Genomic DNA, 16090 nt, shown 5'->3' with positions numbered 1-16090 from the left:
TGGGCACACAAAGAAAGAACAAGGGTTTATAACTAAAGGCAACACTTCAGCCTGATGGAGCTGGAGGCCAGTTTTCCTCTTCCTCATTGTAGTTATGACTGAGTCCCATCAAAGAGTATCAAGAGGGATTCCCAGGTGGCTCAGTGGTAAAGAATCTGCCTGCCAATGTTGGAGGCACAAGGGATGCAAGTTCAACCCCTGAGTCAGGAAGATTCCCTGGAGAAGGAAATGGCAACCCACTCCAGTATTCTTGCCTGGACAATCCCATGGACAGAGGAGCCTGGTGGGCTACAGTCCATGGGGTTGCAAAGAGTCAGACATGACTAAGTGCGTGCACACACCCACCCCAGGCGTTTCCACAGCTCTTGAGGAGAACAAAGACAACAAATAGGATACTGTGATTGCCTCTGAGAATGAAGACAGAACTTGGCCTTGGTCACCACTGCATCCCCAAAATGTGGGTCAGAAGGTACTTCACTAATTTTTCTTGAATGAATTGACATGAAATGCCTCATTTCCTCTCATCAGACATGGTGCTGCCCTACATACTAAGGCTAATTACAGTCATTGAGTCTCCCCTACTTGCAAATAAAGCAGATTCATCTTCAAAACAGGTAGATGGAAATAACCTGCACTTAGAGCCATTCCAAATTGTTTAAGAGTCTGAATCATTTTTGGCATTAAGTTAAGCAGAAAATCACACTATTGTCAAGTAATAGTTTTTGCATATACTGTAATGGGTTCATTTCTTAAAATCAATAAATGATATCTCCAGTTAAAGAAAACTCAATTTGCACATTACTCTAGATCCTCTTTTCTAAATGGTGTGATACTTTCTCATTCAAAACGACCCTCAAAGCAGACCAATCTGGCTTGCCTTAAATAATCAGGTTTCTAACCCCTTTCCACATAGCTCAGTATCCTAATAGCATAATAATAAAATTAGTAATGAAAAAGACACCAAGTTTCCTAAATCAAAATTCCTAAACTGAACATTTTAATTTCACAGTACCTGATTCCTTGATCCCTATTAATCTCTGTGATGAAGATATGCTTCTACCTAGTTATCATAAAGGTGCACTTAGGTGTTCTTCCAGAACAGCAGTGTCATCCTGTCTGATTCTCTCCTACACACTAGCGATAAGATCACCCCACTGCTGCCATGCATAAAGAGCAGAGATCCATGTACAACAATGAGCAGAGATCCATGTATTTCAGGTTCACAGTAAGCCATTTTGAGTGAACCAAGGCACTTTGGCCTCAAGTGAAGCTACTTGGAGCCCTGAATAGAAATTCAACTTGGGACTTCCCTCGTGGTCCAGTGGCTGGGAATCCATGCTTCCAATTCAGGGGGCCTGGGTTCAATCCCTGGTCAGGGATCTAGATCCCACATGCAGCAACTAAGAGTTCACATGCTACAACTAAGACCCAGTGCAGCTGAATAAAAAATAAACATTAAAAAAAATCAACTCAGATATATAATAAGCATAGAAAAATATGAAGGAAATTTTAAATGACATTTCAAAACTGTTCTGAAAGAAAAAGTAGCAAATATGGATCCAAGATTAACTCATTTTAAAAGACACCTATGCTCTTCAAGACATCTTATTATGTCCACAGATTATTTTTAATAATAAAAAGTATACAGCTATTCTTTACCCTGAAAGGTAACACTGACTCTAAACTATTACTATAATGAAGAACCGAGAACAACCCCTCCCTCCCATGCTATGCCCACAGGTATTTGGTTTAATAACTCCCACTAGAAAGGAGCTTCCCCAATGGCTCAGCTGGTAAAGAATCCACCTGCAATACAGGAGACACAGCAGACTTGGGTTCGATCCCTGGGTCAAGCAGATCCCCTGGAGCAGGAAATGGCAACCCACTCCAATATTCTTGCCTGGAGAATCCTATGGATTAAGGAGCCTGGTGGGCTACATGTAGTCCACACGGTCACAAAGAGTTGGACAAGACTGAAGTGGCTGAGCACACACTAGACAGAAACATAGTCAGTCCTTGACTATAACAACTGACTATATTTTGGTGAAGTCTGAGTGGTGAAGTCTGAAGGCTGAAAAATCATTTCAGATTTTTTTCAAAATATTCTAACTATTTCACAATATCTATATATAATATGCAATGCATTTTATTATTTTTTATTTTTTTGGCCATTTTCCACAGCTTGCAGGACCTTAGTTCCCTGACCAGGGATCAAACCCTGGCCCAAGGCAATGGAAGTACAGAATCCTACCCACTGGATCACCAGGCAATTCCCATGCATAAGAACTTTTCTATAACACGTCACCCTAGTACTATACCCCAGCAAAAACAAACAAACAAACCCTGTTGCTTTTATCTCAACTATCTATCGACTAACATTCTATGTCAGGCGTAACTTTTGGAAATATTTTTTTAAATGCCAGTGTATACACATAAAATTTCTTAGGCATCCCTGGCTCCAGCCCATTATAAAAGCACACACAGATAGGGAGGGATGTGGGAGGGAGGTTCAGGATGGGGGACACATGCACACCCATGGTTGATTCATGTCAATATATGGCAAAAACCACTACAATATTGTAAAGTAATTAGCGTCCAATTAAAATAAAATAATTTTTTTTAAAAGCACACACAGACAAGGAAGGAGTTATTCACATGAGCAAGTTTAGCAGTTTTGTTTGTAAATAAAAATCTGGCTTAGTTATGTAGTACTAATACCAAGTACATTTGTGATAAATACATAATGAACAGATTTATATCATCAATTTGGGCTTAGAATGCCAAATCAGATAAATACAGAATCCTTTGCAAGTTCAGTCACTGATTAAAATGAAATTAAAATAAGGCATCCTCTAGCAATTTGGAGCTAGCCACCACAAAACAGCATCAGATCTGTGTTACGCTGAGCACAGCTCCAGAACATTTTGATGGGAAGCAGTAGTGCCAACAGGCACACTACCTCCAGCCCCTTCATGGCCACATTGGTTTCAAAGCACGTATTTCTCTTTTTTGGGTGATGAAAGTATTCTAAAATTGACTGTGGTGACGGTTGCACAACCCTGTGCCTATACTAAAAACCACTGAATTGTACATTTTTAATGGGTGAACTGTATGGTAGTTGAATTATAGCTCAATAAAGTTGTTCCTTATTTTTAAAAACATGTTTGTGGTACAAAATGTTGCACATAAAAACATAAAAAGGGCTGCAGATATAAAGGATTTTGAATTAGATTTACCCTCAAATTTCTTCCCAGTTCAAAATAAACATGTATATAAACTCACATACACCTGCACACACATACACACACACACATGCGATATACAGGTACAAAGCTTTGGGTATTAAAATGTCAGAACACTTTCCTTATTTTTCAGTAAGATCCTCTTCAAAAGTATCTTGCTTAAAAATGCCTTGGCAACTTTAATACCCAACTCTGATCATACCTCTAGATTTCTGCAGAATGTCTTCTAATATGCCTTATTTAGCTATCATACTCTTATATAATGTCCCTGTCAGAGACAGAGAATAAAAGAAAAGGCTGTGGTTCAAAAGCATAGACTCTAAAACTAGACTGCATGGATTTTAATGCTACTGGTTTTACTGATTAGGTATGTAACCTTGGGATTGCCATCTAACTTCTCTCTGCCTCAGTTTTCTCGACTGTAACATGGGAACAATAATAGCGCCTTCTTCATAGCATCGTTCTGTGGTTTCAATGTGTCAGTGCATATACAGCGCTTACAATGGTGCCATACTCACAGTGTTATGCTGCTGCTACTGCTGCTGCTAGGTCGCTTCAGTCGTGTCCAACTCTGTGTGACCCCATAGACGGCAGCCCACCAGGCTCCCCCGTCCCTGGGATTCTCCAGGCAAGAACACTGGAGTGGGTTGCCATTTCCTTCTCCAATGCATGAAAAGTGAAAAGTGAAAGTGAAGTCGCTCAGTCGTGTCCGACTCTTAGCGACCCCGTGGACTGTAGCCCACCAGGCTCCTCCGTCCATGGGATTCTCCAGGCAAGAGTACTGGAGTGGGGTGCCACAGTGTTATAATACTACTGTAAATTATTATTGATTGACATTAGTATTATTAATAGTACTGGCTGGTGTCAGGTTGCTGCATGTTGTCTGTTGCCTTTGCTAGGGTAGTGGATACATTTTCTCCCTCCTAACAGAATGCTTTACATATAATTACTCCACGATTGCTTCCTCAGAATGTTTAAACATCATGCCTATATGACACCAAATGCACGTAGAAAATTTCATAATAAATCCAAAACTCATTTTGATAAAAGTCAGATTGTGCCAGTACATGTGCAGACCTAGAATAATGGTTGGCATTTCCACTGCTGAAGTTGTGGTTCACCCTGTCAACTGAAAAACTATAGATATGAAAGGATCCTTTAGTTTTCTATATCATTACTGGAAAAGCACTAGGTTACAACCAAGGGCCCTACATTCTGCTCCTAGATCCCTCTTAGACAACGTGACCTTCTGCCAAGTCACTTAGCAGAGTAAATATGTCCACTGGAGTAAATAAAATAAGGAAAATTAACCATGCTTCAAAAGAAAGATGCTCTAAATAAAAGGCATTATCTTTAATACTGAGCTCACTTCCTGAGGGTAGAGTAAGTCTAATTTTTGAAATGAACTTTTGAACATTTTCATGTTCAAATCTGATGCTGCTGCTGCTGATTATAAATGCAGGTAAAGCTGGTAATAAATAATATATCTCATTAGTGTGGTGAGCTACACTTTTCAGTACTTGAATGTACATTATTGTAATTATCAACACAAAACCCTGTGAATAGACAGCAATGCGTTTCCTGGTTCTTTCCCATCTGTGCACTTACGGCATTCCATAAGCAAGCCCACTACCCAAGGGACATTTGTCTCCTCAAGTGTCTGACATGGCAACCAAAGGAGAATGCTGGAAGGTGAAAGAGCAGGCACCTTGCCTTCAGGTACTTCCAACTCAAAAGGTGAGACCCACTCTGCAACACCTGAAGCTGCTCTCAATAATTTAAACTGAGATATTCACTTACCAAAACTGCTATTGAACTTTTATCATTTTAAGGTAAAAGTTATTACTTAAAAAGTTTAAGTAATACTTATTTACTTAAAAACTTAAAAAGTTTAAGGTAGTAAGTTATTAGTTGATTTGTTGCTAGAGTAACTATTATAAAAGCTTAGGATAACCATAGCAACTCCAAATCAATAGAACACATTATTCAAAAATACCCTCTTCCCAGTAGTTGAACTACTATGAGTCTTTCAATATTTTCTACTTTGAGGGCTTGAAATCTGGAACAGAGATAAATCAGGGAAATATATTACCTCTCAGATTATCAAAACAAAATTTAGCTGTGTAAAAGGCAACATTGCTTGCTGTGCACATTTTCCTGTATCTCTGTTTCCCTTCAAAATGGAGATTAAAATTTAAATCCTATTAAGTTAAACAGTATTGTATTTATGTATGTGCTGTGCTTAGTCACTCAGTCATGTCTGACTCTTTGTGACCCCATGGACTGTAGCCTGCCAGGCTCCTCCATCCACGGGGATTCTCCAGGCAAGAATACTGGAGTGGGTTGCCATGTCCTCCTACAGGCGATCTTCCCAACCCAGGAATCGAACCCAGGTCTCCCACACTGCAGGCAGATTCTTTACTGTCTGAGCCATGAGGAAAGCCCGTATTTATGCATATATGGGGTCAATCATATTTTAAAACTGACATTTGCCTCGAATTCAAAGTGTTGCCATCTTTGAATAAGTAATAAGCCAAGCATTTACCACAAACTCTCTTGTCTGCCAGAAGACTAGTGCTACCTCTAAATGGTCTCAGTTCAGTTCAGTTCAGTTGCTCAGTCGTGTCTGACTCTTCACGACCCCATGGACTGCAGTACGCCAGGCTTCCCTGTCCATCACCAACTCCGGGAACCTACTCAAACTTATGTCCGTTGAGTCGGTGAGCCATCCAACCATCTCATCCTCTTTTGTCCCCTTCTCCTTCTGTGTTCAATCTTTCCCAGCATCAGGGTCTCTTCCAAAGAGTTAGTTCTTCACATCAGGTGGCCAAAGTATTGGAGCTTCAGCATCAGTCCTTCCATTGAATATTCAGGACTGATTTCCTTTAGGATGGACTGGTTAGATCTCCTTGCAATCCAAGGAACTCTCAAGAGTCTTCTCCAACACCACAGTTCAAAAGCATCATGTTCAGAAAATAGCATTCTCACTGGGATGAAGGCAATATCAAAGAAAGATGCAACTTTTCCCTCAGATTTCTGGTTCATATAGAAATGGCAAAACTCCAAGAGTTTTAACCAGTTAGGCCATCAATCTACTAAAAGAGACAATCATAACTATATCTACTATGTGGCTCGAACTGGGCTCAGCACTTTATATGCATTCTTTCATTTAATCCTTACAACCAACAGATGAAGTTGCTTACAGAGGAGACAAACAAGGCTCAGAGAGGTAAAGAGAGCTGCCCCAGATTACACTGTCAACAAAAGGCAGAGTTGGGATTTGAATCCCAGCCTGAGATTCCCAGACCAAAGATCTTAACCACTGAATTCTACAGCCTTCCCACTGAGAGACAGACAACAGCGTAACAGAAAACTTGGTTGAAATAAAGCATTCTTTAGAAATAAGTGAGACTACGAAGCAAAACACTACAACTCCCTTACCATCTTCTCCTGAAAAGACTATAAGTGCATGTCATGCAGAGAATATAAAGACCATTCCTTAATCACCCCTCTATACCCAGGTCCTTATGATCTTCCAGCAGTAACACATTACAACAAGTTCAGGCCACGGGAATTGTTATGCAATAGCACTAAGAAGTGGAGAAGGCAATGGCAATCCACTCCAGTACTCTTGCCTGGAGAATCCCATGGACAGTGGAGCCTAGTAGGCTACAGTCCATGGGGTCACACAGAGTCAGACACAACTGACGCGACTTAGCAGCAGCAGCAGCAGCAGCACTAAGAAGGGTGGGACAGCAATAATAAAAACGAGCTGAAAGATAATATTCTTAGACTTACTCCATTCATGTTCACCCCCTTTCTTCACTTGCTTTTCTCTACATCTTTCTCATCAGGAGGAAAGCAAATCACTGCTTTGTAACAGGCACACCTCTGATGCACAGCCCACCCCTTTTCAAAACCACCTCAAACTCCAGAAACCTTTTATCAACCTCAAAAGCACATAAGCTGTGATAATTTCCCTCTACTATTAAATATTTCAGTAGTCAGCAACCAGCAAAATCGTTTGTATAGTGAATGAATTACAAACGAAAGAAGTTTAAAAAAAAAAAATATTTAGTTGCACTGGGTACCTGCAGCATGTGGGTTCAGTAGCTGCAGAGTGCAAGCTCTAGAGCGCAGGCTCAGTAGTAGTGCTTAGTTGCTCTGTGGCATGTGGAAACTTCCCAGACCTGGGATTGGACCCGTGTTTCCTGCACTAGCAGGCAGATTCTTATCCACTGCACCACCAGGGAAGGACTGAAAGCAGCTTTAAAGTTAGCAAAACTGAACTTCTGTCAGTGACACAGGAAAGCGTGCATAGAATGGGGCAAAGCTTTGATCCCATCAATTCTAACACCTTTCTTCTGAAGACAGTAGTCCCTTGGCAGGCCCTTCCTTCACTATCAATCATAGCTACTACCCCTCAACATTAGGACCTCAGTTAGCACTTGACACGTTTTAAGATTTAGGTCATTTTCAAACCACCAGAGTGTTTCCTTGAACTAGAAGAAATTATACAATCTGGGGGGGATGGGGAGGGGGAGAAATGGATGTTTATTGCCTTTTCTGATGTACCCTCATTGGTACATTGGTGGCTCATTGGTAAAGAATCCACCTGCCAATGCAGGAGATGTGGGTTCGATTCCTGGCTTGGGAAGATCCCCTGGAGAAGGCAATGGCAACTCACTCCAATATTCTTGCCTGGGAAATCACATTGACAGAGGAGCCTGGTGGGTTACAATCCATGGGGTCACAAAAGAGTCAGACACGACTGATCAACTAAACAACAATTACCTTTTCTGTAGGTTATTACAGGATTTTAAGGCTATGAAAATGTATGGGTATTTGACTGAAGGTACGACTCAAAGGGCACAGTGTGGCCTCTGTTTTCCAAAGGGTCAACCCAGGGTTACCACAGCTACCCTTACAGGCAGCCTTTCTCTGAAGTATTGGGTTTTACCTCAAATTTTTATCATGAATACTGCATTCTAAAGCACAATGTATTTTAATTTCTTCTAAATCTTTGTGTATAATAAATACTCCAAGAAAACATAAGCTGCTTTATTTTGTAGCTCCTACTACACACTATCATGTCACCACTCTGCTCATCCAGTGTACTCCAGATAGACGGAAAGAGCACTGCACAGAGATTCTATGTGTGTGAACAAGTGTAATGCCAAGAATAGAAGAAGTTAATTCATAAGTATTGATATTTGTTGAATGAATAGGCAGAATAGCTTTGAGGACTAGTTTTCAACTTTAAGAATATTCCAGAAAAAACCTTTTGAGACACTTTATACCCTGAAATCCACAAAAGAAAAAGGACAAAGAAAATATACAAATTAAGATTTACAAATATTGATAAAGGAGAACAATAAAAAACATATTTTGCTCAGTTTAAGTGGAAGGAAAAGGCTGCCAGGATGTCATATAGAGATCATATTGTAGGGGGTAGGGAGTAGTTAGGGCGACTAAAAACCAGTTCCATTTAGTGAATACTAAAATGAGTTTTCCACTGACTCTTGTGTCTTCCTTTGTACATTTTACATATTAATGATTTCTAACTTACAGAGGAAAATAAGGAATTGTAATGGACATCTGTGTTCCTGTGTAACCATGCATGATGCTGAAACTACTGAAGACCAGGAACCATGCCTCATTTGTTTCATACCTTTCTCTGGCTTTTAATACAGATTTCTATATACATGAAGAGTTCAAGAAGTGTTTAACAACTGCACAGAGTAAGTGTCTAATCATATTAGATTCTTAACTGCATCTTCTCCACTAACCCCCCCTCAAAAGACTCGCCCTAAAGAAGCATGCATTGTTTTAAATAACAAAAGAATAACAAAAAATAAATACTTTTAGTGGTACTAGATGAAAGACTATTGAAAGACTGGGGTCTTGGCTCCTTTCAATCATGTGACCCAGCCATATCTGTTTTCCTATGATAAAATGAGGCTCATACAGCAGGCCCTCTATCCAGAGTTGTTGCATGAATAAATCAGCATATATTTACATGGTAACCATTGTGAGAGAGGTATTGGGAAGGACAAAACAGCATATTTACCTCCCTAATCCCAACCAACAGCAATGACTTACTTCGTGCAAGCCTTAATTTAAGCACTTTTGTGTAAGGTATACAATCCCTTATCTGAAAACCTTGGTGCCAGATGTGTTTCCAAATTAAAAAATGTCCAGACTTTTAGGTAGGCAGTAACCTGCATATCCCTGGAGAAGGAAAAGCCTACCCACTCCAGTATTCTGGCCTGCAGAATTCCACGGACTGTATAGTCCATGGGGTCGCAAAGAGTCGGACACAACTGAGCGACTTTCACTTTCACTTCACTTCAACCTGCATATATGCTATATTATGTAATACCTCAGCAAGGTCTGAGGCACTGCCCCATAAACACATTACTAGTGCTACAACAAAACCAAATAAATATTAACATTAAATAGAGGAAAAGTTATCAAATACCCTCATATCAGTTTAAGTCAAATTTTGTCACCACCTGAGTTTTGGCACCTAACTTACCAAATTAAATTTTCATCACACCTTTTTAATTAAAAATTGCAAATAACAAATTTTAGATGTAACTAACTCATTTAATCCTTCTAAGTACTTTAGGAAGAAAGTTATCTTATTCCTATTTTACAGATGAAAACTATTAGGTATAGAGAGGTTAACTCACACAGTATCCCCCAGCAAGTAAGACTCCCAGCCTGCACTGGAACCCAGACAGCCAAGTTCCACAATTGCGCTCTTAACAACTATGCTCTATGGCCTCTCTCAGAAACTGCTTGATGGCACCAAACATGTGATAAGTTCAACAGTAATAAACAATTAAAGTATCCAAAACAATAATAGGAAAAATGGCACAAGGCAGCATTTATCCCTTATTCAACAACTATTTATAGAGGATATACCACATGCCAGGTGCTCAGGAGATGACGACACATGAACCAGACAAGGTTCATGCAGCTTGCCTTCATGCAGCCAGAGCCCAGTGGGGAAACAGCCCGGCAACAAATAAAGATGATTATGACGTGCATGATGGTAAGTGTGTAGGACTGCTGTCCACATCCAGAGGAGGAAAGCAGGTCAGGGTCAGGGGTGATAGGATATAAAATTTGAACTGTTCCTTGACTAGCATTGGGATTTGCAAGGACAGAAAGGAAAAGAGAGGGCTTTTGAAATGGATGATGGCATGGCATCCATTCAAAAGGCCGCTACTGTGCACCTACTCCATGCCAAGAATAATGCTAAGCACAAAATTCCAAACTAGGTAAAATCCATTTAAACCAACAGAGGATTTCTTGTTAAGAGAATAATAAGGACAATTGGGATAGTAGGCCTATGTCCTATCATGGCGAATCCTTGAGTGTTAGGTTGAGGGGTTGGAATTTGACCCTGCAGGAGTCACTGAGGGTTATTTGGCAGGTTTCTGCTTCACAATATTCAGATTTATTCCTATGGAATGTCAATGACTATCTGCATTCTTATTTGGGGCCAATTAGACCTCCAAGTTGGATTGCGTTCAAGCAAGAGCTCAGGGCAACAAAATAAATGCCAAGTATAAATTCATTTAATCCTCAAGGAATAGAGAAAACTCTAATCTCTCAAAGAATAAAGGTATGGCAATTTGAAAACACTGGAGAAGGCAATAGCTAAAGGGAAGTGGCAAGCTCCTCTTAAATCCCAAAGGCCATTTCTAAAACCTAAGTTATTTCTTCACATGCAAATAAACTTTCCAACCTTCCAAAGTATATTTCCATGAGAAAAAATTTTTTACATTTCTTTTTTTATTATATTTCTTTATTTGGCTGTGTCCCAAGTGGCACAGTGGTAAAGAATCCGCCTGCCAATGTAGGAGATGCAAGGGTTCAATTCCTGGGTTGGGAAGATCCCTTGGAGTAGGAAATGGCAACCCACTCCAGTGTCCTTGCCCAGAAAATTCTATGGACAGAGGAGCCTGGCAGGCTACAGTCCATGGGGTCACAAAGAGTAGGACATGACTAAGTGTGGGTGCGACGTGCATGCGCACGCGCACACACACACACACATGCTGGGTCTTAGTTGCAGCATATGGGGTCTAGTTCCCTAACCAGAGATCAAACCCAGGCCTCCAGCACTGGGAGCACAGGGTCTTAGCCACTGAATCATCAGGGAAGTCCCAAACAAATTCTTAAGTTGAACGATGATCTGATCTTTAACGAGGCTGGTGACAACTTACCTCAGGGCTCTGGTGGACAATGTGACAGTGCAAACTCAACTGCTTCGTAACTTATTCACCTTGGAGTTCCCATTCCCTTACTCCCTTATCTAAGCAGAGTGAAAGAAGTCAATTACATATTTTATACATATAAACAATTGAGTAGCTAGATACTCTACTTACCCTCTGCAAAACAAATTTTATTTACATCCACTAATTTTTTTTTCAGTCATTGACCTTCCACAGAAAAGTACGTAACAAAGACTCTCCAATGGTTTCCCACTATTTTTGAGAATCAAATTATTTATCAGACTCTGTAGGCCCTGCATTACCTATTACTGACTCCTTCCAGGCTCCCTAACTCCTTTAAAGCTCACTAGGTTCCATCCATCCTGGCTGGCTTTCTGTTCTTCAAATATCTCAAGTTTGTTTTTCTGTCTCGACATCTTGGCTCTTACTCTTCTCTCGGCTCTTGATGAGGTAAGCTGACAAGGTAAGAGTGATCTCTCTTCTTTCACATCTCTGTTCAAAGGTCACCTTCGCTGAGAGGCCTTTTCAAACCACCCTTGCTAAAAAGGCCCTTTCCAGTTCTCCATCTCATAGTATTTCCACCATTGTTCTCACTACCATCTATAAGGATCTTCTTCATTTGTTTCCTTACCTACTGTCCATATTCTCTGGTGGAATATAGCCTCTGTGAGACTCCAGAAGATCAAGGATTTATAATTTACCATTGTGGCTAGCACATGGCCTGGCAAATAGAAGATGCCCAACAGGTTTTGTAAGATAAATTATTAAATGATTGAAGAATATATTTAAAAGCTGACTGCTATGAATGTCAGTAACTTGAGAAAATCTTTTCATCTAATTTTGAGATGTTTTCTCTAGAGTTGTTCATTTTTCAAAATTTTTTCTACATTTTTTTTCTGAGATCTGAGGATACCTGACAAGTTGTTGTGCTAGTTCACGGCAAGAAAAATATACCAGTTTCAACCAATGGATTAAAGAGAAAATACTTCAAGGAGATTGTAGCAGTTTCTTAAACATCAATAAAATCAAACAATTAAAAAAATTGGTTAGTCTCATTTCACTAATGTAAGTCAAATTACATGAAGAAAAGTAATTTAAAATGTAAATAAATGAAAAAGAGAATTCAGCAGCAAAGTGCAATTATGTTCAATCATGTTTACTAACATCGGAAATACCCAATTTGATAACTCCTGGATGTACCAGGTGGATTATCAAACACATTTTGAGTAAGAGTCTAAAGATTCAGAACAAAATGCCTAAGACAAACTCATATCCACCTTTATTTTTTTTCTGGCAAACATAAATAGTTCATATTAGGGCAATCCTAGCTTAGTATCAGTAATAATTACAAAAGGAAAAAAAAAATGACATAACAACATAAACTCTTTTCTTTGAAACAGTTGACAAGTTTATATATCTTTCCAGAAACGGTTGCCAAGAAAATTACAGATTTAGAAGAGTAGGCCTATTTGTATAAATCCCCTTTCCCAAGTACACCCATTTTTCAAAAGAACTAAAGAGAAGTCAGAAATTTACCAAATGAATGAGGGAAATTACAGATCAACTGAAAGCCATATAACTAAACTGATGATCGGTTAATATTTATATTAACTGTAATATAAATATTCTTTAATATTCTTGTGAAAACCACTTTCCTCAGAGCAACAGCATAAACCCAATACTGTCACACCACCCTTTCTTAAAAGGAGCTTATAAAAATGGCAGATTAAAAGCATTGGGAATTTGAGGCTCTTATTTATCCATTTTAAAAATACATCATTTGATGTTGCAGCAGAAACTACATGCATCGTCTCACGGCCAAAAAAAATGCTCCCAGGACAGTGAAATTTAGCTGTCACCTTCATTCACAACTTGGTTTCTTCTGAGATGATTGCCAATTAGTGCACATTGTGTCAATGACAACACCTGGTCACACACCAAGTAAACAATTCTATCACTGTTAAATGTAAGGAGATTAATAAAAAAAAATACATGCAGACAAGGAAGCTAATATTTTTAAATGTAAAATGATGTCATAACTATAACTACTTAATGGATTATTTCACTTTTCTCAGTTTTCAAACTTCAACACTGGATATAGCCCATTTCCAGGAACACAGCCGAAAAGGTCGGCCTATGCTAGTTCACTGTATCTGCCTCCACATCCAGCTTCTTCATTCAATTTTCTTCACGAGCTAATTAGAGCATGGAAGTGAGTAAACGAACCTCAGTATAGGAGCACGAGGAGAAGGCAGTAGGCTGGTACTGTGTGAAACTGACTTCAGCAAACAGAAAAGTCATCCCTTTGACATGGTTTTTAAATTCTGCTTCTTGAGGGTACATACAAATATGTGATCAGCAGTAAGAAATTGTGGCTTCTTAAAAAAAAAAAGGCAGGGACCCTCCCGACAGAGTCAGTTTTAAACCCCAGAGTCTGTCAGTTCCAATTGAGTGGGTTTGGTAACCAGCTTAGGCTAACTTGAGTGACTTTATCCCAAACTACTAGTCCTCTGACAACACTGAAACGCTGAACACTCCAGTTTGCAGGAGAAATGGAGCCAAGCATCAAGGTCCCTCCCACTGTCTCTCTCTACGGCCTGCTTGGCAGCGTGGGAAGAATCAGACGGAGGACCATGTGCTAGGATTAAATACAAACAACATACATATATCCATTCTCAGTGCTTGTGGTTCTTGGACTAAGTTACTGAACACTAGGAAAAAAACAAAGTTGGAAGTTCTTTAGATGATGTTTACTAAAGGCTCGTTTCCATCACTCTCAGTACACCGTACAGTAGACTGGAAGCTTCCAAGAAAATCATTAGTGAACTGTGATTAATCCAAAGCAGCCTAGACTTTTTAGAGATGAAGACACTCAAAGCAGAGTTAAAAGCTTCGAGGAAGAGAGGAGGGTGCTCCTGACTCGGGAGCCAGCAGCGAAGCCTCCCAAGTTAGAAGATTCGGAGGGAGGGATGGATTAGGAGGCACAAAGCAGAAACTGTGGGAAGACAAGAGACAGCGGGGCCCGAGGCGGGCAGAGAGACCCCCGACCGTCAAGGGCAGCGACAGCCCCGGAGAAGAAGGTCTTAGAGGGGTAACAAAGAAGCAAAGGAAAACTAGGCACAGTGGTCCTCCAAGAACCCAGGCGACGGGCGGAGCCAGCGAGTCGGGGAGGGAGAGATGAGAGGTGCGGGCAGGAGGGCGTACACCCGCAAGTGAGAGAAAATGGGTTGTGGCGACGGAGGGAGGGCGTGTGAAGAGCGGAGGTAACCCCCTGTACGGCCGCAGGTCACAACTCCTGCCCGGCGCGCCGCCTGGCCTCGCCGGGTGCCCGGGGCGCGAAGGCGGCCGACAGAGCCGCTGCCACTTCAGGACCCTGCCTCACCTTGTTTGCCGCGTCCCGGCGTCCCGCCGCCCGTCCGCTCGCTGCTGCGCTCCGAGGGCCGAAGAGCGAGTGGCGCGCAGCCGGGGCTCCGTCCTGAGGCGAGGCAGCGGCCCCAGTCCTCCGCACCCCCTGGCTCGCCCCGGTCACTTCGCCTCGCTCTCCCGTAGGCGGAGAGCACGGACCCTACCCCGAACGCCGCTCCGCTGATTTGAAACGCTCCGTCCCAGGGTTCCCCGGAATAGGAGCGGCGCTCCTGCGGCCGCAGCGGCGGAGCCTCCGCCTGACCTCATGGGGGGGCGGGGGGCAGGGGGAAAGGGGGGCGGGAGCCCAGTTGAGGAGGGGTGGGGGAGGGAGCGCGCGGGCGGGGGCAACATGGCGGCGGGGGCGGCCCCGGCGGCGCCTGCGCGGGAGGCGGGGGAGCTGGGGTAGGACCCAGTGTAGGGTCCGAGCGCAACTCCGCGGCCGCCCGCTGCGTGGCGAGGAGGGGCGGGAGGCGGGCGGGCCGCGCGGTGGCCCCCACGCCTCCGAAACCCGGACATTCGGCTTAGAGCACACACGGCCCCTGGTGCCCAAGACAGAAGAGGTGAAAACTGTCAAATATCCGGGGACACGGCGCGCCCGCCAGGAGGAGCGCCCCCGCCCCGAGCCTCCTGCCCGCGCTTGTCGCGGCCCCTCGTGGTCGCAGAGGGCCCGGGCGCAAGGTGTCTCCTCACGCCGCTTCACTTCGGTGCGGCGCGCACCTCAAAAGAAGCCTGACCCGGGATGTCACACAACTACTGTTCATCACTCTTGAGATGCGCTTCATCTTTCCCCCTGCGGGAGGTACAGACGATTAAGAAAAAAGAACAAATACGACACTTTACCCAGGGTCTGCTAAGCACCCAGCGCTGAATTATGAACGCACTGAACTCTTAGAGCTACTCCACAAGGTCCACAGGTAGTGTTGCCTCCATTTCACAACCGCCAAGACTGAGGTGTCAAAGTCAAATGATTACTTGCCCAAGGTTACATAATTGGTAAGGGGCAGAACAGGGCCCAGGATCCCAAGCGGCGTGATTCCAGCGCCCAAGTTCTTAACCGCTGTGCCATGCTCTTTCCAAACTGGTGGAACTGCTATTCTGAGTCACAGTCTTGACTCTCTCCCCCAAGTTCTGCCAGCCAAGCCCCCAACAAAAACCCCAGTCAAGCCTGTTTTTCCCCCTTGCAGGTCTTCTATTCAT

General features: G+C 42.3%; 1 protein-coding gene across 5 annotated transcripts in view; it reads right to left on the bottom strand.

Moving 5' to 3' along the window:
* Window positions 1-15827, bottom strand: part of KLHL13 (kelch like family member 13) — a 196546-nt gene extending 180719 nt beyond the window's left edge. For 2 of the 5 annotated variants that reach the window (XM_086388275.1, XM_086388281.1), the window contains exon 1: window positions 15734-15827. The gene's annotated coding sequence lies outside the window, so the exon portion shown is untranslated. Of the gene's footprint in view, window positions 1-14870; window positions 15317-15733 lie in introns of those variants that run through there. The other 3 variants (XM_086388280.1, XM_086388274.1, XM_086388282.1) reach the window with 3 other exon arrangements.
* Window positions 15828-16090: the final 263 nt, after the last annotated feature.

The sequence above is a fragment of the Bos grunniens genome, chromosome X (genome assembly GCF_055505025.1).
Source record: "Bos grunniens cultivar Pamir isolate PY7600 chromosome X, Bosgru_T2T1.0, whole genome shotgun sequence".
NCBI lineage: Eukaryota > Metazoa > Chordata > Mammalia > Artiodactyla > Bovidae > Bos > Bos grunniens.
This window is presented reverse-complemented; position numbering and strand designations above follow the sequence as displayed.